Raw genomic sequence first — 22,626 nt, forward strand, 5'->3', positions numbered from 1 at the left:
TTCATAAATTACGGGAAAATTGCTACTTCAGTAATATGGAAAAACGTATTCGATCTGTTCTGGCCAAATGCAAATTATGTCAAAAGGCTAAGCCGCCAACAATTTCTCACAGAGCACCGTTGTTTCCTATCATTCCAGCGAAATTAAAGGAGATGGCTGCAGTCGATTTGTTCGGTCCAGTGGTTCGTTCTACTAATGGTTTTGCGTACATTTTCGTAGCAGTGGAGTTGACATCAAAATATGTGTGTTTTACACCATTACGCAAAGCAACAGCTCGTTCAGTATCTAATGCTTTCATTAACCATTTTCTTAAAGAAGTTGGTCATGTTGATAAGGTTATATCAGATAATGGATCACAGTTCCGTTCTAAAATTTGGCTTCGTACTCTATGGCGTCGTAAAATTAAACCAATTTCATTTCACTTTTTCACCCTCAATCTAATGCTTCAGAGAGATGGATGAAGGAAATCAATAAATTGTGTCGTCTTTATTGTCATCAGAATCACAGAACGTGGGATCAGTACCTTCATATTTTTCAAAACATTCTGAATGAAGTTCCTAATGACTCAACTTCTTTACCGCCACACTGATATTAAAAAACAAAGCACCGAAAAATCGCATTTCTGAAATCGTTCCTTTTCCGCCTTCACGGAAACTGCGGCATTCTGAAGTTGTCAACCTGGCTCTCCGAAATATTGCATCTGCGGCTGCTAGAAGAGAGAAATCAGCTAAACGTCCTGGTCGTTTAAAAACATTGTCAGTTGGTCAAAAGGTATTAATTAAGTCCCACCGTTTGTCTCACAAAGGAAAAGGCTTGTGTCGCAAATTTTTTCTGCTTTATAACGGTCCATATAGAATTCGCAAAATTATTCACGATAACACTATCGAAGTAGAAACTCTTAAATCTCGGCGCTCTAAGGGAATACATCATATATCAAACGTTAAAATTTTTGTGGAATGACATACTTTCGAGAAACCAACAGTTTACGTAAACATGCAGAGAATAAAAGGATACCGCCCTGTGTTTTGGCGGCGGCACATACTCAAAGCAACAGTCAAGTCTGCGCGCCGCACAAGGCAGTCGTTGACCGCAAACAATTGCTTCCTACGTCACACGCCTACAGCTGATCGAGCGCTCAGTGCGAATGCACTGACAGCCGTAAACAAATACACAGTCTAAGTTCTCCGACTAAATTCAGTATAAAGCTATAGTGACTTGATGAATTATGTTATTAACGTTCAGTATTTTTCAGGATACGGTTGTATAAGATATTTAAAACCTTCAGGTAAATTCTGTGTGTGTCCGACGTTAAGAGGACTTGCTATCGAGAAAATTTCAGGAAGAACGTAATTTGGAAGAAGAAACTAATAAACTAAAAATGTAACTATTAATTGAGTTTATTTTTTCAGGTAACATATTTCCACTTAGGTACATACTTTAGACGTAATTTGCTGCTCGCAATTACGTGATTCATACTTTGTGCTAATTTCATGTTCTATGAATTTACTTGTGAAGCGACGTGCTTGCGTACATTTGCTGATTTTTGTCAATGTTTTATTAATGAACAGGGTTGTTATTTGTATAAGTTATGCATCGCTTGGCTGCACTGCTTTTTCACTGATGTCATATTTTTGTATTATGTGCCTGCTGTGCTTATTTATTTAAATTATAATTGTAACCGGATTAATTGTGCTGGCTGTGATTATGTATGTAAGTTATACTTTGTGATTTATCTGCTTGCGCCTTCATGTTTACTTATTAAGATTACATATGAACATCAATTTGCTTATGCTGATATGATGCTAATGACCTGTTTATTATGTTAGATAACATATTTGCTGCCTTGCTTATGGATTGCATATTTACACATTTCTGTTTTGTTGTCATAACTACTCTTTAATTTGGTATATAGAAATGCTGATATACTGTGAATGAACATAGAGTTTAGGTCACACTATTGTATTAATTATAGATTGTTCGCTTGGCAGAGCCTCGTTGTAAGAATTGTGCTGCATCCACTTGTTGACATTCTGTTCTCTACTGGTATATTTACTCGCTATTGCATGTTTTGCTTACGCTCAGTGCCTTATACTTTTAAGATAGGAAAATGAACTGCTATAATTCGACATAAACGACATTAGTACAAGAAACTTCATAGAAGTCACATGAGCTGGAGGTTTTATGAAAGATGTATAAATGTATGCTAATAGGAAGGAAGCTAACGACATGACATACCAAAACTAGGTTTAGACCATTGACAGTTCTTACACTGCATTTTTCGTGAGCAATTGAAATAGGAAGTGACACTTGACACAAGAAATACTCCACATGTTTGCTTCTAATTGCCATAATTCTTGAAGTGGTGTACACACTGTGAAATATTATGATCATTCACACTCCGTAATCGTACTTAATTACTGAGAGTTATTCGAACTAAGTCTGTTAGAGGTCATGTATGCATTTCTTTTGTTTATAATTCATAATGAGTAGAAGATTTGGGTCAGATGGATTACACAGAGGTTGTGTGTTGACAATGTGTCTTCGGATTGTATGGGATGATGAGGTTTGCATTAGGATTTTATCTGTACTTGTTCGAGGAGACTGACTAGAGGAAAGAGTTGTTATGGAAGTGAAATGATTTTGGCGATAAGGTTTATATGTATCGACGTATTGAAGAGGTGTTATTGAGATTATATGAAGTTGATGATTATTGGAGTTTATGTGGACAAGAGGTAAGGTAAATGATATTGATGATAAGATTTATATGTATCGACGTAAGAGGTATTATTGAAGTATTGAGATTATGTGATGCTGATGATTATTGGAGTTTTGGTGGATAAGAGGTAAAGTAAGTGAGGTGCATATTTCTTTTTTGTTGGTCTATATGGAACAAGGAGGATGAAGATAGCAGATTAGAACACTAAAGTGGAAGGAAGATCGTTTACACACACTTTGTTAAATCAATAAGCAGTACATACTTTTTTTGAAGAGAGGAAGTATTTGCATATCTTGGCTCACTGACAGTTGTTCAGCAACAGTACATTTTGATCTGGCTTGGCAAACATTGGTCTTGACATGATGACTATGATGTTGACTTAACTATTATTGACTGTTATACATTGCTGCCACTACTACTTGATACACATGATGAACATCAAATTTTGACAGAATTGCATTTACACAGTTAACACAATTCAATTACACAGTAGTCCTTAATGTGGATGAAAGATGAGTGAGTGTGTTTTGTGTATTTTCCTTTCCTAATCCCAAATAATTAGTCCCAACCTATCTCCTAAATATTATTTTACTTGTCTGTTGTGGCTTGCACTGACACCCATAAATATTATAGGTTTACTGATATTTGAGTATTTGTAATAGTCAATATGACAATTATCTGACATCATTTGTGTGTTTGTTATGATTTGTATGTTTAGTGTAAAAGCATTTGTATGTGCATACAAACTATTGTTCATGCCTGAACTGTCTTATTAGTGATGGTGAATATTGTGGACTGTTACCTGCACTTTTTCAACATAATGGGTGCCACTTAGAAATGATTAATTTCTGCTGATGAACTGTGTGATTAAGATAGTGAATATTATGGACTGTTACTTGCGCTTTTTCTACATGATTGGTGCCACTAGGACATGTTTAATTTCTGCTTATAAACTCTGATGAACAGTGTGATCAGTGATAGTGAATATTATGGACTGCTCTCTGGACCTGCTCATCATTGCTAGGTGCAACTGATGGACTGCTTCTACTGAAATAATGTCACTTGTTGGTGTCTGCACCTGCTCAACATTGCTGGGTGCCACTGATGAACTGCTTCTACTGAAATGATGTCACTTATTGCTGTCTGCACCTGCTCAACATTGCTGGGTGCCACTGATGGACTGCTTCTACTGAAATAATGTCACTTGTTGGTGTCTGCACCTGCTCTACATTGCTGGGTGCCACTGATGAACTGCTTCTACTGAAATGATGTCACTTATTGCTGTCTGCACCTGCTCAACATTGCTGGGTGCCACTGATGGACTGTTTCTACTGAAATAATGTCACTTGTTGGTGTCTGCACCTGTTCAACATTGCTGGGTGCCACTAATGGAACTGCTTCTGCTGAGAAATGTCCCTTGTTGCTGTCTGCACCTGCTCAACATTGCTGGGTGCCACTGATGGACTGCTTCTACTGAAATAATGTCACTTGTTGGTGTCTGCACTTGTTCAACACTACTGGGTGCCACTGTTAGAACTGTTTCTACTGAAATAATGTTACTTCTTGCTGTCTGCACCTGCTCAACATTACTGGGTGCCACTGAAGGACTGCTTCTACTGACATAATGTCACCTGTGCTGTGTGCATCTCTTCAACATTGCTGGGTGCCACTGATGGATTGCTTCTACTGACATAATGTCACTTGTTGGTGTCTGCACTTGTTCAACACTACTGGGTGCCACTGTTAGAACTGTTTCTACTGAAATGATGTTACTTGTTGCTGTCTGCACCTACTCAACATTGCTGGGTGCCACTGATGGATTGCTTCTACTGAAATAATGTCACTTGTTGGTGTCTGCACCTGTTCAACAATGCTGGGTGCCACTGATGGACTGCTTCTACTGAAAAGATGTCACCTGTTGGTGTCTGTACCTGTTCAACATTGCTGGGTGCCACTGATGGACTGCTTCTACTAAAATGATGTCACTTGTTGGTATTTGCACCTGTTGACCATTGCTGGGTGCTATTGCTGGAACTAATCATTGAAAGCATTTTATGTGAACATTTGTATAAACTGATTTTTTGTGTATTGTGTGAACTATTATGTAAAGTCGCATGTATGAAAAGAAGTTGTATAGCTTACTGTATTTTATATATTAGGTTATTGAAAGGTCAGTGCAAAGTAAAAATTTTATCTAATTATGTGATATTTACGTATTAATATTATCTTTTATTTTTGTCTGTATTTTTGTGGACGAATTTAGTGGTATTTTCACCACCAATGCTGGCAAAAATACCATCAAATTCTGGCCCGTGGAGGAGGGGCATTTAAAAGGTGGCTACATTGAGCCACAGCGCCAGAGATTGCGCCAAAGAGTATTATTCAGCCGCCTCCACTGGCAGCGCTTGGGGAGAACTCGTAGCAGTCAGTGCTTGTTCAGATGTGCTAGTGAAAAGTGCTTGCTGAGATGTTGTAGTGTAGAATGCTTGTCGAGAGGTCGTGGTGGAGAGTTCTTGTTGAGATGTGGTAGTAGCAAGCCGGTGTGGAGATATTGTAATGATTAGAGTGCTTTTCATCAATATAAATGAAGGTAAAAAAAAATTTTTTCTTTTCTCTCTCATTATTTCAGTGTCCTGAATAATGCGTCATTACAGGTTCAGTCAACAAAGCATCTGGCGTGTGTTCTTGTATTAGAGAGTAATTCTGGTTTTCTTGCGCAATTATAGTATTTCTAATTTTTATTTACTTCAGTAAATATGGTATTTAAAATTTCTTCTCTTGTTGAAGAAGAACCGTGCCAGATGTGTACGTTGAGTCACACTCCCACACACAGAACAATTACACTTGTGCTTTGGTTTCGTATGTTTTATAGTTGCTGGGGACTTAATTAATTAATTGTGTTAACAGGAAATTTTCATTTCATTCTTTGTTGTTGTTCTATGCAGTCAGATTGCGTACTAAAACTAGTCAGGGCCAACCGTTTACGAAACAGCGTAATCGGACTTACAGCTACTAAAAATTTAAAAGGTATTTTCATTTTAAATAATTAAGCCCCCATGCACAGTGCAGTTTGAACCACCTAACCCAAAATTTTCAGAATGACGATTTTATTTGATATAATTCAATAATTGTCGCCCTGTATGTGGGATGTGCTATTATAGACGGATGTTGGAAATTAGATGGTGAGATAAGAAATGACGAAGGCCCCCGCAGAAGTAGTGAAAAGACGGATATGTGGGAAATACAGACAAGAAAAAGGTGTAGATTGACAAGGCATGAGCTGAAATGCCAATGCATAACTTCCATGGTAGTAGTGGGAGCTATAGCTGGTAAAAACTGTAACGGGTGACAGAGATTGGAATATGACCAACAAATAATTGAGGGCGCTGAGTATTCTTGGCGGGTCGCATCAGACAGGTCAGAAGACCGATGATGGGAGAGAAATGCAGAGGCCGTTTTCTTCTCTTTATACTTACAGTATCAAGGAGTTTCGCATCAAGTATCTGAGGATGCTGTCTCACCTGTACGCCAGCATAGCCCTTGGGAGCCAGGAATCTCTGGCACTCGGAAGCAATGTCCACCCACTTCCACTCGAACAGGTGGACCATGGCGCTACGGCCGATCGCCACGTTGGGGTCCCATTGGGCGCTGACTGTGGCCAGCAGGCAAAGTACGGACAACATGGCTGCAGCCTCGACTGTCCTGAACTGGGCGATGGGCGTCAGTAGGCTACCCGTTTTATACTTCTGCAGAACTAAAGAAATATTAGCCCAAAAATTCGGATCATGACCACCAAACTGTCTCCTTGAAGATAACCGATGATCAGTGCGGCGGATAACACTGTCGTGACATCTGCTGGCAATTAAGACCAAAGCAAGAGATTAGATTCACTCATCGTTTGATGATAATGGGTAATCTGACGACAAACAGCTCGTCATTACAGTACGTGAACTGTTTTCGTAAACTCGAGATGTCCACGTGGTGGCAGAGGCTGTAATCTGATTATCTTTCAGTCCTTTACAAATAACAAATAAAAAATATTGTTCTCATTTGCTATTTTGAGGGAGAAAGTGATGGACTCTAGAATGTTGTCTTGTCTTGGTAATAACAACGTGCTCAGTAATACAGAATTTCCACGACATAAGCGTTGCTCGACAGATAATGCGCTTTTCATACTGGAACGCCTCATTAAATTACTAAATACTACCGACCGGAATTTTTGTGATTGTCCAAGACGGTTCGGTTCATAAATGACAGCGTTTCAGAAATTAACTCCAGAAACTTAAAAGAAGTATAAGCAAAAATGGAACCATGCCAAATAAATAACTACGCTAGCACACTGTTTTGGAATCATTTTATAAAGAAAGTAGAACATGCTACATATGAGCGATAAAATTTGACTGTTACCTAATGAAATACTTAAATACACTGTTGGAAAATGAAAATCGCAAAGCCAAAAAGGAGTCGTGCGACATAAACGAAAGTTGGCAAGCGTGTTTCAACAACTGAAAGATGATGTCTATTCCAATTTCCGTCAGTCGGATAATAGTGGCGCTAGTAGCGCCACTATGAAGATACAAATCAGGTTTGCTTTAAATACGTGATGTAACAGTCGTGACAGTTAATTACCTTTGAGATTGGATGTGAGTTAATGTGAGTCAAGGATGCCCAGAAGGCGACAGAGTCACCCTTATCAGCACCTCAGTGAGTTTGAACGAGGACGTGTAATAGGGCTACGAGAAACTAGATGTTTCTTCTGTGGTACTACAGAAAGACTTCACACGAATGTAGCCACCGTAAATAATTGCAGGCAGTGGTGATCACGAGAATGCACGGACGCAAGAAGACCTAGCCCGAGACGGCCATGTAGCACTACCGAGAGGGAACGCCATCGTGTTCGGCGTATGCGCTGGGGCACCGTACAGCATCTGCAACAGCAATTAGAACAGAAACTGGCATCACAGTGACCGCAATGAAGTGTTACAAACCGATTATATCAAGGGCAGCTCCGAGCCAGGAGCCCTGTTGCGTGCATTTCAGTGACCCCATTTGCGACTTCAGTGGAGTCAAGCGAGATCTCATCGGAGGGCGCAGTGAATGTCTGTTGTGTTTTCTGGTGAAAGCTGGTTCTAGCTCAGTGCCAGTGATGGTCTTGTGTTCGTTAGTAGGAGGCCACTTGAGGGCCTGCAAAAAATTACCTGCTTGCTAGACGCACTGGAGCTACATCTCTACTTACGGCGTCGAGTGCGACTTTGTATGACAGCAGGAGAACCCTCGTGGTTATCCCAAACATCCTGACTGCAAATTTGTACGTCAGTCTGGTGATTTGGCCTGTTGTGATATCATTCATGAAAAGCATTCCAGGGGTGTTTTCCAACAGGATAACGCCCGCTAAAATAGGCTGTTGTAACCTAACATGCTCTACAGAGTGTCAACATGTTACCTTAGCCCACTCGATAACTAGAACATAAGGGGCAACATCGGACGACAGCTCGAACGTCATCCACAAACAGGATTAACTTTCCCGTACTGAGCGGCCACGTTCAACAGGTGTGGAACATCACCTCACAAACTAACGCCCAGCAACTTGACATCAAAATGTACTCGAGTTTGCATTCCTGCATTCAAAATTCGGACCGTTACACGGGTTATTAATGTAACAGCATGTCACATTTGCAATGGCTTATCTTGCGCTTATATTGTCTTGTTATCTTCCAATTTTAATCACTTAAATACGTTACCTAGACAAACGTATTGCCGGAATTTCGTAACTGTACATTAAAAAGTTTTTAGCGTTGCGGTCCCTCGCAATTGGTGTGGACGACAGAAATATATCGCAGAACTAAAATTAACGAAGATCAGTGAAAAGAATTTTATAAACAATTGTGGAAAAGAGAATATTCAGGATTGAAAGAAGAGATTACATTACTGTGGATACAATCACAATAGAAGAATTGCCTGTAGTTTTAAAATATATGAAAAACAGGATAACACGTTGACCAGATGATATTATTAAGAAAGTGATTTGGTAATTTCATAACTTGGAAAAATTTCTGAATGATATCAGTTTTTTTAAAGATCAAAGAAACTAGTGTAAGATGTATAGAGGAATCAGTGCTCTGATCCCAGCCCATAATAGATTTCAAAACAATTAATAAGGGCACAAAAATCGTATAACTGATTCCTCATTTTGGTAAAGCAAATTGGAATCTGGAAAGACCATTTGTCCGTTAGTAATATATTTACCGTAAAAATTTCAGAAATACGAAGAGTTGTCAATTTATAGACATACATAGCTTTTATTGACTTTGATAAGCTTTTAAGAGAGTGGAACTGTACATAGCCTATACAAGTTTCTAAAGCTATAAAAAGACATAAAAATAACAACAAAAGTTGGCATTAATAACAATGAAGAAATCGCTAACAATTAGGGACTTGAACAAGCCTGTAACTTGCTATCAACCTTATTTAATTTGTATATAAACGACTGCATAATAACTGGAGATTCGAAGTAAATTCAAGTTCACCGAGTAATCTCCGCTCAGGGACTGGGTGTTGTGTTGTCCTTATCATCATCATTTCATCTCCATCGACGCGCAAGTCACCGAAGTGGCGTCAAATCGAAAGACTTGCACCAGGCGAGCGCTCTACCGGACGGGAGGCCCTCGTCGGAAATTTTTTTTTTTACCGAGTAATGAAAATAAATTTGTTAATATTCTCATGCATGCAGATACCATAACCATTTTGAAAGAAACTGAAAAAGCATTACCTAAAAATAGTGTATAAACTACTCAGTATAACTTTCGTAAATCAGTAAAGAAAATTAAAATCACAGTTCATCATGGGAAAATAATACTCCACCTGAGGAGGCCTCCAAATTCATTTTTTAGGATGTGATATGACCTATGATATAGACAAAATATAGAAATTAAAATGAAAAAATATCAGTCAACATGTGGAATGATAAACAGAACATTCCAAAACAAAATATGGAAGATAGCAGAATTAAAATGTCGCTAAACATGGCTACACCTGTAATGCTATATTGGGGTGAGTCGTGGATCCCCATACAAGATGATTAACGTTAACTACAAGCAGCTACAGTAAAATTTCTCTGGAATTTACTAGTTAAGGCCATATAAGGAGTGAAGATATTAGGTGTCAAATAGATATGTATAATGTTAATGATGGCGTCCTCTTCGGTAAAATATTCCGGAGGTAAAATAGTCCCCCATTCGAATCTCTGGGCGGGGACTACTCAAGAGGACGTCGTTATCAGGAGAAAGAAAACTGTCGTTCTACGGATTGGAGCGTGGCATGACAGATCCCTTAATCGGGAAGGTAGATTAGAAAATTTAAAAAGGGAAATGGATAGGTTAAAGTTAGATATAGTGGGAATTAGTAAAGTTCGGTGGTAGGAGGAACACGACTTTTGGTCAGGTGAATACAGGGTTATAAATACAAAATCAAATAGGGAGAATGCAGGAGTAGGTTTGATAATGAATAAACAAAATAGGTGTTCGGGTAAGCTACTACAAAGAACATACTGAACGCATTGTTGTGGCCAAGATAGACACGAAGCCCACACCTTCTACAGTAGTACAAATCTATATGCCAACTAGCTCTGCAGTTGACGAAGAAATTAAAGAAATGTATGATGAGATAAAAGAAATTATTCAGATAATGAAGGGTCTCGAAAATTTAATAGTCATGGGTGACTGGAATTCGATAGTAGGAAAAGGAAGAGAAGGAAAAGTAGTAGGTGAATATGGATTGGGGGTAAGAAATGAACGAGGAAGCGGCCTGGTAGAATTTTGCCCAGAGCACAACTTAATCATAGCTAACACTTAGTTCAATAATCATAAAAGAAGGTTGTATACAAGGAAGAAGCCTGGAGATACTAATAGGTTTCAGATGGATTATATAATGGTAGGACAGAGATTTAGGAACCAGGTTTTAAACTGTAAGACATTTCCAGGGGCAGATGTGGACTCCGACCACAATCTATTGGTTATGAACTGTAGATTAAAACTGAAGAAACTGCTAAAAGGTGGCAATTTAAGAAGATGGGACTTGGATAAACTGGCTAAACCTTAGGTTGTACAGAGTTTCAGCGAGAGCATAAGGGAACAATTGACAAGAACGGGGGAAGGAAATACAGTAGATGAAGAATGGGTTGCTTTGAGGGATGAAGGCAGCAGAGGATCAAGTAGGTAAAAAGACGAGGGCTAGTAGAAATCCTTGGGTGACAGAAGAAATACTGAATTTAATTGATGAAAGGAGATAGTATAAAAATGCACTACATGAAGCAGGCAAAAAGGAATACTAACGTCTCAAAAATAAGATCGACAGGAAGTGCAAAATGGCTCAGCAGGGATGGCTAGAGGACAAATGTAAGGATGTAGAGGCATACCTCACTAGGGGAAAGATAGATACTGCCTACAGGAAAATTAAAGAGAACTTTGGAGAAAAGAGAATCGTATGAATATAAAGAGCTCAGACAGAATTCTAGTTCTAAGCAAGGATGGGAAAGCAGAAAGGTGGAAGGAGTATGTAGAGGGTCTATGCAAGGGTGATGTACTTGAGGACAATATTATGGAAATGGAAGAGGATGCAGATCAAGATGAAATGGGAGGTATGATACTGCGTGAAGAGTTTGACAGAGCACTGAAAGACCTAAGTCGAAACAAGGCCCCGGGAGTAGACAACATTCCATTACAACTACTGACAGAATTGGGAGAGCCAGTCCTACCATCTGGTGAGCAAAATGTATGAGACAGGCGAAATACTCTTAGACTTCAAGAAGAATTTAATAATTCCAATCCCAAAGAAAGCAGGTGTTGACAGATGTGAAAATTACCGAACTATCAGTTTAATAAGTCACAGCTGCAAAACACTAACGCGAATTCTTTACAGACGAATGGAAAAACTGGTAGAAGCCGACCTCGGCGAAGATCAGTTTGGATTCCATCAAAATGTAGGAACACGTGAGGCAATACTGACCCTACGACTTATCTTATAAAATATATTAAGAAAAGGCAAATCTACGTTTATAGCATTTGTAGACTTGGAGAAAGTTTTTGACAATGTTGACTGGAATACTCTCTTTCAAATTCTGAAGGTGGCAGGGGTAAAATACAGGGAGCGAGAGGGTATTTACAATTTGTACAGAAACCAGATGGCAGTTATAAGAGTCGAGGGACATGCAGGGGAAGCAGTGGTTGGGAAGGGAGTGAGACAGGGTTGTAGCCTATCCCCGATGTTATACAATCTGTATATTGAGCAAGCAGTAAAGGAAAAAAAAGAAAAATTCGGAGTAGGTACTAAAATCCATGGAGAAGCAATAAAAACTGTAAGGTTCACCGATGACATTGTAATTCTGTCAGACACAGCAAAGGACTTGAAAGAGCAGTTGCTCGAACTGGACAGTGTCTTGAAGGGAGGATATAAGATGAACATCAACAAAAGCAAAACGAGGATAATGGAATGTAGTCTAATTAAGTCGGGTGATGCCGAGGGAATTAGATTAGAAAATGAGACACTTAAAGTAGTAAATGAGTTTTGCTATTTGGGGAGCAAAATAACTGATGATGGTCGAAGTAGAGAGTATATAAAATGAAGACTGGCAATGGCAAGTAAAGAGTTTCTGAAAAAGAGAAATTTGTTAACATCGAGTATAGATTTAAGCGTCAGGAAATCTTTTCTGAAAGTATTTGTATGGAGTGTAGCCATGTATGGAGGTGAAACATAGTTTGGACAAGAAGAGAATAGCAGCTTTCGAAATGTGGTGCTACAGAAGAATGCTGAGGATTAAATGGGTAGATCACGCAACTAATGAGGAGTTATTGAATAGGATTGGGGACAAGAGGAGTTTGTGGCACAAACTGACTGGAAGAAGGGATCGGTTGGTAGGACATGTTCTGAGGCATCAAGGGATCACAAATTTAGCATTGGATGGCAGCGTGGAGGGTAAAAATCGTAGAGGGAGACCAAGAGATGAATACACTAAGCAGATTCAGAAGGATGTAGGTTGCAGTAGGTACTGGGAGATGAAGAAGCTTGCACAGGATAGAGTAGCATGGAGAGCTGCATCAAACCAGTCTCAGAACTGAAGACCACAACAACAATGTTAATGAAAGAATTGAAGAAAATAAAACGGATACTGTCAATCAAGATCGTAGTCAGACAATATATGAATTGAAGTGCCAGAGAGTATTATGACTGGAAAGATACTAGTACAAGTACCTACATGGTACAATTTTATATATTGTCTGACTACGATCTTGACTGACAGTCAGTCAGCACTATGTTTCACACATTTAAAAAAAATACAATCTTTTATATAAATTATAAGGAAGTGTCAGTATACGGGATATGGATACACGATTAGGGTTAAAAGCGAAGACGGAGGATCTTTGATGGTTAAGAGCGCCGGGCGCGCATAGTAAAAAACTCGGAAGTCGCAGCTAGGTGCCTGGAGGAAGCAGATGTGTGCGGACAGCTTTAAGGTAGGAGTCGCGCTCGCTGCGCAGTTACCCTAAGCAAACTGTAGCACGTAAATGAGAGAAGATATATAATGATTTCAAAATTGTTTTTGTTAGATAATGTTCAGGGTTAGAATTTGTATGTCCAAGATTTGGCGCAGTAAGCGTTTTGTAAAATTTTTTGTAAGAGTGATTCGTGCTACAAAAATGTTGGAAATGGTAGGTTTTGTGTATAAATTAAAATTTTAACAATATATATCTTGAGATAAACATTGCTGTTAAATCTAACAGCCTGAACCATAATCCACATCCTTTGCTTGTATTGTATATGAAAATGAATAGTAAAGTAAAGTTATCCACCAATGAAAGAAAGTAGAGAAAATGAGGTGTCTATGCAATATATATGTGCAACTCATGGTTTGAAATCGATTTTGGTACAACCAACGTTATCAGAGCAAAGTTATTTCAAGTAACTAGTTTTATGCCATTGCACAATTGGCGTTATTCAAGTCAAGATATAATTTCATTAAGTAAACATCAGGGCCAAAAGTTAAATGTTCAGCACCATCTTAATGCCATAGCACAAACGGCATTATTGTCTTAAACTTGATTGCTGAGTCAAATACAGTTTGCATTTCTGGCTAAATGGAGGAGTGCAAAAAACAAGTTCACAGACGCAGTCAGATGCAGGTTTGGTGAATAATCAATTTGGAACAATCTTATCATCGATACTTTCACAAATGAAAAAGAATACAATTTTGGTTAGATACTTTCACTGGGAGACATCCTCTGTGGTGACGTTCTTGGATATATTTTCCGTAACTGTGGACTATGTTTTCGAGCATTCCTTTCGCCACCGCTGTTTCAGCTGTGTGCTGCATTGCTAGATTCGTAATATTGCGTTTGCTGCTACACCACTGTTTCAGCTGTGCACTGCGTCGCTAGTTGCGTAATATTGAGTTTGCTGCTATGCTCCTGAACATTTATTTTAGCTCTAGCTTCTGCTTATATTGATTTCATGTGTCCATTCTAATTCTTTTACTTTTTCTGTACAAAATATCGTCTTGTGAATTGCTACCATTTTGAGATTTTGTCCGCCATATTGTCTCCTTCAAGATGTCCAAAACAAATCGACAGGGTGACAAAATACAATTACGCAGTTCCTCAAAATCATGTAAGCAACAACAACCGGACAATGACCTAGTTTTGTAGGCTAACCCTCCTACTTCACAAAGTGACCGGGAATTTGACAACAATGCTGCGGCAAGTAATGATGCCACAGAGTCAGAAAATTCTGCAACGGTTCCTCTTCTGCCTTCGGATTCTCAGACCGCAGTAAGCCAATTAGAAACAGTTTCCCATGACTCGTTCATATTAATTCAACCTTCACAAGCCTTTGGATGATTCCGACAACCAATTTCTCTTGCTATATTCTTTCACAGACAGAGAAATTGTTTCATCTGAGAATTCTCACACAGTTTTTAGCAGCCCTCTCCAGCAATATGAGTTGGAACACCAAAATCCCGAGGTGACATCCCCAGCTCTAGTTTAAGATAAATAAGATTGTTTTCTTCTACTACTGGGCGAACGTGACGCAAAGCGTGGTGAACAATTTGCGCAATACCGAGCAGACAATGCTTAACGTGATGAACAATTTGCTCAATACCGTGCAGAGAATGCTAAGCGTGACGAATACCTTACCGGCAATATTCAGAAATTAACCAAAACTATCGACACATTCAAAGAAATAACTGACAATAAATTACAGGATATCATTGAAACGCATAAGCGCGACGTTACTGACCTTAGGGACAGAATCAATGCAGAACTTCCACGTGAGCCTACTGAGAAGTTGCAACAAACTTTCGCTGCTAATTCTGAGCACATACAGGCCTTAGAATCATGTACCGAATCCCTTACACCTGACGTCACTCAACTCAACTTAAAACAAAGGTCAGTGAACAGGGTGAGCAATTCCACTCACTATTAGGAACCATTACGGAAAGAGTAGCCGCTTTGGAAACTCATGCAGAAAATGAATTAGATCAGACAACCCCAGTTGCCTTTTCAGAGACAACTGAATAACAAGCTCTGGCTAAAATTAAGAGTAAACAGATCACTATTAATGAACAACAAAAGCGAGAACTCAACTCAATTCATAGTAAACTTTCCGATATTCAGCAACAATTACATGACGACATTGCGCCCTGTAATTTTGTCCCAGAACAGCAGAGAAATCCGTTTGCATACCAGCAACAACAGCCCCTATTCTTATCTTCACATGCTCCATTTGCACAAGATTACCCTGTACAAATTTTCCTTTGCCCCATGATGATCCTTCTTCTCCACGCCTAGACAATGTAGATTACAAACACTTCTTGTCAGTCAAGAAATTTAAGACGTTCGGGAATAACCTGAACGATTTACATCCTCTTGACTGGATTCAGAAATTTATATTCGCTTTTCCTCCAAATTGGCCAGTGGCACATCAATTAGAACTTGTCTGCAGTTTCTTGGAAGGCGAACCTGCAACTCGAATGAGATACATTGCACGGCAATGTTTGTCTTTCCAGTCATTCCAACAACAATTTCTTGATGCTTACTGGAAACCCACTTCACAGCGTGGCAATGTTTGTCTTTCCAGTCATTCCAACAACAATTTCTTGATGCTTACTGGAAACCCACTTCACAGCGTGCTGTGAAAGATCAGTTGCTAAGTATGCCACCTTTTTACAACTCACAGTTTGGCACTTTGACACAATATTTTGACCATATGATTCAGCAAAATCAACGTTTAACTGAACCTTACAGCCCTTCCGGTCTCATTCAGCTTTGTATTTCAAAATTACCTAAATCATTGAGAGTTCCGTTGTTGGCAGGGAATCGCACAGAAAACTTGAACACTTTTCGTGATGTTTTACAGCTTCTTGAACTGGATGAAACACACAATCCACGATCAAGTCAACACTATTTCCCAGAAACACAAAAGAATAGAGACAACCGTTTCCGTAATAACGGCAGGCAGTTTCCGAAAAATAGACCTCAATATGGAAATGTAAGACGCTTTCTTCCACAACCCCAGTATCAGCAGAATGTTGTGAATGCCTACCCATCCAACTTTCCCCTCCGAATGGGAAAATATTTTGTTGAGACCGACCTACATAGGGCGGAACGATCACCACGATAAAATAAGGGAAATCAGAGAAGATTATTTCCGCGCGCTATACGAGACTGGAATAACAGATAATTGTGAATGTGGTTCGATGAACCCTCTGCCAGGCACTTAAATATGATTTTCAGAGTATCCATGTAGATGTAGATGTAGATGAATCAAAATTTTCATCCCTTTCCTTCAATGTCATTCCGCAATGGTCAATATGGCAATACCCTACAAAATAATCGGTGGTACAGTATAACCAGAGAAAATGGGAGAATCAGCGGAACAATTCCAACACTTCTTTTGAACAAAGAAACCAAATGTGGCACCAGAACCGCCATCAACCATAGTAACCAATGATTACTACCAACGACGACAAAACATTGATCGCCCACCCACTCAACAGTATAGTCAACAGAATTTTTCAAATCGTAATCATAATTATCCAACCAGAGACAAACCAATGACAGCCAACAGATTTACGGCAATGACAGACGAGTACCATTTCATCAACCTGATTCCCGTTTCCACCGCAGACATGATTTCAATAATTCATCAGGTAGAACAGTACAGTTAGTAGAAGTTCGTCCACCAAATCCACGAAACAATGGAGATCATCAGCGTGAGACAGAACACGAACAATAGCAACTAAATACTCTGCCTACCGCGTGCTCGCTGCATCGCGAGCGGGCCCATGATGCTTCTGAGAATTTTACATCACAAGTTATCCGCTGTGACGATATACAAGAGGACCTTCTGCTGTAAGAAATCGAACTACAACCAATTGTTCATCATCCACTAATTAATATTTCGATAGGCACACACAAATTCTCTGCAGTCCTTGAATCGGGTTCTGTTATTAATGATATCGCTTTTCAAAAATGCGCCACTGTTTCTATCATTCAAACACTTCCGCTTTCGCATACTAAGGTAAGTGGTGCTGTTCCTGGCAAAAGTATAGATATTAAACAGATATTAAACAGAATTTCAAGTCGATACACATTTTTTATAAGCTACATTCTTAATAGTTCCGTTTCTCACTACAGACGTCATTTTGGGGATCGATTTTTTGAACAAATATAAAGAAATTTTAGATTTTGAAGATCATTGGATTCGTCTCTGTGATGATGGAGTTTACTTCTTTTTGGACTTTCACAAACATTTGTCGCAGGTGGAACAAGACCTTAACAAAATTAATTTAATTCAGTCTCTGCTCACGTCGGACGTAACACTGACGTCATTTTTTGTTCCTGTCCTAAACATTGACAATGACGATACGACACCAGACATTGGTAACATTATTCGGGATAAAATCAAGGTAGTTGATTCAGCTTCAGTTCAAGAAAAGGAAGATTTACATGCCATCTTAACTGAGTTTTCCCATGTTCCAGGCACAATTAAAGATTTTTTATATGAATTTCACGTAAAATCCCATACCCCTTTTGTTGTTCCACCTTATCCGATACCGCTAGTTCACCGTGAAAAAGTCAAACAGGAAATTCAGTCTCTGTAGATCACAATGTTATTGAAATTGCTACCAGTCCATACAATTCCCCAATACACGTTGTGTCTAAATGGGATGGTTCAATTCGTCTTGTTTTGGATTCAAGACAGATCAATACGATCATCATACCAGAGACGGAGAGGCCACTAACTTTGAGTGAAATCTTACAACAGTTTGGTGGCGTATCTATTTTTTCCTCCTTTGATCTTCGGTCCAGTTTTTACCAAATAGAATTACACCCCAACTGCTGCAAATACACAGCTTTTCTCTGTTTTGGTCAGTGGGTTAACAATCTCATCTGCAGCCTTTACCAGTGGACTAAATACTGTGTTGCCACCTCATTTGAAAAACAGGACTACCATTTACGTGGACGATATTCTCATTGTCGTCTCTTCCTGGCAACAGCATAATGAAATATTGTCTCAACTTCTTCACTCGTTCTCTAGCTTCAGTGTTACAGTAAATCTAGAAAAATCTCATTCTGGACAAGTTCAAATCAAATTTTTAGGCCATCTTATTTCATCATCTGGAATTCAACCAGACCCTGACAAGCTAAAAGCAATCCATGACATCCAGGTTCCTCGCACTAAAAAGTAACTTCGCAGTTTTCTTGCAATGATAAACTTTTTTCGCAGGTTTATTTAACAGCAAAGCCTTAGATACGCCAATTTTATGTAAATTTATAGGAAAAAATTCTGTCGGGATTTGAAATAATACTGCTCAAAGGGAATTTGAGACATTAAAACAGTCTCTTATAGATGAACCCCTGTTATCTCATCCCGATCTTAATACTGATTTTTGCATCTCAACAGACTCCCCAAACACAGCCCTTGGATTTCATCTCTTTCTAGAGTTCATTGAAGATGAAGTTAAGGTACAAAAAACATCACATTTGCTAGTCTAGTATTATCTTCTGCAGAAACAAACTATTCCATCAGTGAATTAGAAGCTCTGGCTGTTGTATGGGCATTTTCCAAATTTAGACCTTTTCTTTTTGGTAGAGACAGCACGATATACACAGATCATAGAGCATTACAATTGTTGATGTCAGCTAACCTATCTAATGGTCGTTTAGCGAGATGGGCTCTCTTGTTACAAGAATTCTCTTTTGCCATTGTGTATGTACCTGGACCTCGAAATTTGGTGTACGTCATATCACAAACTGCAAACATTTAATTCAATAGAAAGTACCGTTTTCGTTGGTAACATTTAGGGTTTCACTACTACGGTTTATTACAGTAAATCCCAGCTACGTATGTCCAGCTATTATGTTTATATTTTTTCTCCCCGTCCCGGACATGGTTTGCGGACGTGTAGCGCCTCTGTGGCCGTAGCCTGGAACCCTCTTAAGGGCCTGCGTGGCACAAATTCCTGTCACATCTAGTGGTAGCCCACAATGGATACAACACGCACCACTGGCGGTACAGACCTCTTTCACGTTGTTAGGCCTGGGTCGCACGCATTTCTTTTCTGGTGTCCAAACATTTTTCAGAATATTTCCCTGTGTAAAAGCTCCAAATAACACCATCTGTGTTCTGTTATGGCATTATGATAATGATATGAGTTCAAGGACATCTTTTTCTGGAGATAGCTTAGTAGTGTTATCTACTTTCTTTCTGGAGTGTTATAGGTTTCAAACTTATTGTAATAACCTGGGATTAATTCAGTACATTGCTGATGAATTTCATTATTGTTTTCTATGAAACTCTTTTCACACTGGCATTTGAAGTTGACATTACAGTTGAGAATTTCGGTCATCAAATTGATGTTGATACTTTCTACATGATATCTTTGTTCCTATTTTTTGTTGGATGATCACCTCTGTTACTTTGCGATGACTGCGGTGAACTATGTTTACACAACATAATGCCACTACCTGTAACAAGATTTTGCAGGAACGAAGGCCACTTTGTATGTTGATGTTAAGCTAGTGGTACCAATTTTCCTCAAGTTTACTTAGGGTTTTCGCGATAAAGGTTGTAATATGAGTATTGGCAATGTTTATAAGAAGATGGAACTAATGATTTGGATGGTTTTAAGATATTTGAAGAAAGGGTGTGTTCATACGAGTTTTTAAGATGATATTTGAAGCTTATGAGCAGAATGAGATACTGTGAGATTTAAGTACCTTTTTTATTTTTTAGACTTTGGAATCTCGGATACTACAACTGATGATCAGCAAATACTGTGTGCTGAAGCTACGACCATAGCAACATGAAGTGATAGTGATGTTGTTCTACATTTTCCAGAAATGTCGATGGTGATTTTCTGACAAGTTTCATAGTTAACTATAGTTCTACTTAACAATTAATTTTCTCTGCAGCTTTTAAGAACAAGTATCAACTATTTCACGATGTACCAAGTAAATTTCATTTCTGACCCTTTCCCTTTTATAATAAGCAAATACTTTTCTTGGGAAACTTAACATTTTGTTTCCGATTATATACTGTTTATTAATTTTCAACTATTTTTCAAATGCCATTAATGAAATAAAATGATGACTTGGGATTACTAGAGTCCAATTGGGATTGTTTTAGGACTCAATGTTGAGGATCCACTCAGGACTTAATTCATGACATACTACAAGCATTCTTTAATGAGTTTTTCTCTTATACCTGCAGCACCACACGTATCACAATTCTTACCTTTTATGATGTCTCTGTGCTACCTTCTATGTTGCCTTTTTCTCTTTTCAAGTATTTTTCAAGTAAAGATATAATCATCTGTTACTATTTCACTTATGCTATGCATTTCTTATGTGTCTCTACACTTTTATTTTCTGGTAGTGTTACCTATATCAGGATTAAGATAATGTTATGGTCTATGCTTTCAGTTAAAAGTTTTGTTTTGAGTTTACATGCTATTATTTGAAGTTGACATATAATTTTTTTTACAGTTATTTCCAAACTTCCTCTGAATGCATATTATTTTTTGTTTATGCTAGACTGATTATGGATCTTTTAAACAAAGCTTTTGCCTTTGTGCTTTGTGACACTAATTATATTGCCACTTACTATAAATATATTGTTCTATTTATGCACACCTTTGGTTTGTCACACTATTATTTTCCGAGACATACTTCTCCTTGGCTGAGCTAAGTGTTTTGTCCATTCCTAAGCCCTGTTCCTTAAGTGTGATAGTTTTTTTCATTCTACATTAATATAACATTATTGTGTTTTGTTTCCATGACAATTATGTTTCTGGTGTACCATAACAACCATTATTTTCTGCTACATTAATTAGTATCATCATCATTGTCTCTGTCTATAATTTATTTAAGTAAATTTGGTTACTCTTTTTCTCACAAATAATTTCCATTGTAGACATTATTTCAACACTTGATAACAGATTATCCTTGTGGTCCACACAAAAAAAACTAATGGGGGTAGAGGTTTGGTTATTCTTTAACTGACACACCATGTGGTGTTGGTGCCCCATACCCTTGAGCTCTGTAGAACTCATTCTTCCTTACTGAGTTCTCAGTCTACTCCACTTCCTGTTTTAAATATTTTTCATTTTTCTAAGATGTCTGTGTAACTGTCCACTGATAGGTAAACAACGTTTTTAATAACTGTACTGAAAAGAAATAAGATTTCTACTATGAAGTTAAAACACTTATTCAGACTTTATCAAAACTCTTTCTAAGAAGGTTGTATAAAATTTGTTGCAGCATGAACTGTCAATACTTAATGTAAAGTTAACACTAAAATGCCGACTGCGATTGTGTAGGTTATTGTAATCATTAATATTCACTTGTAAATATAGTCTTAATGACGATTCCAATACAGCATTGTTACTGACCATATGAGGTTATATTCACCTTAAATACATACAAACATTTATTTTGTAACAAATGTATGCTGCATAGTGTTATTTTTATGGTATACTACCTTCAGTAGGAGTTTTTTTCTACATAGATTCTATAAAACTAATTACTGTTATTGCTACAGAGTATACGACGTTATTGTTTCCTTCAAGATATGTAAAAATGTTACAACAAATGTCCACTGCATACAGTTATTGTATATTACTTTCCATATTAATTTCTTGCACAGTCACAATATTAACGTAACTAAGATTATGTTTCTGTCACTATGACAAACGTATTTTGTAAATGTTTTTAACTTAGCATCAGACTAAGCTGTCACCTGACAGGACATATGTTCTGCATCTGCGAGAATCTCATGATTGTGTTTAATAGTCAGAGTGGACTACCACCTGACGTAACGAGGAGCCTGAGTCTATGTAAATATAAGTGAGACTCAGACTGAACTGTCACCTGACTACATAACCAGTCTGAGTCTACAAGAATGTAACGAAAGTCAGTGTGAGCTACTTTCTCACATAAAATGTGTCCTATAACAAACTGATTATCACGACTTTAAGTGTAGGTCAGTGTGAGCTACCACCTGGCATAACACGTGTTCTATGACAGATAGAATATCATAATTGTAACTGAATGTCAGTGTGTGTTGTCACCTGACTTGACATATATATTTTACAATCGATACTACCATGGCTCAGGGTGTCCCATCACCTGATGCCCATTCTTCTTCAGTCTTATTGTACTACTGATCACTATTAAAGTCAGTGTGTCCTATCACCTGATGTGACAGGTATTGTACATTGGACAATATTTGTGGCTCAGAGTGTTTCATCACCTGAGACCCCTGTTTGTGACATAAGATAGCTTTTCATTACGGTAACTGAAACATGGTGAGTTATCCCCTGACTTAACAGGTATTCTACAGTCACAATAAGATGC

The 22,626-nt window shown here is 38.3% G+C and overlaps 1 pseudogene; it reads right to left on the minus strand.

Moving 5' to 3' along the window:
• LOC124775528 overlaps positions 1-6,399 on the minus strand; it is a 41,415-nt pseudogene extending 35,016 nt beyond the window's left edge.
• Between the last annotated feature and the right edge of the window lie 16,227 nt (positions 6,400-22,626).

This window comes from Schistocerca piceifrons, chromosome 2 (assembly GCF_021461385.2).
Source record: "Schistocerca piceifrons isolate TAMUIC-IGC-003096 chromosome 2, iqSchPice1.1, whole genome shotgun sequence".
Lineage (NCBI taxonomy): Eukaryota > Metazoa > Arthropoda > Insecta > Orthoptera > Acrididae > Schistocerca > Schistocerca piceifrons.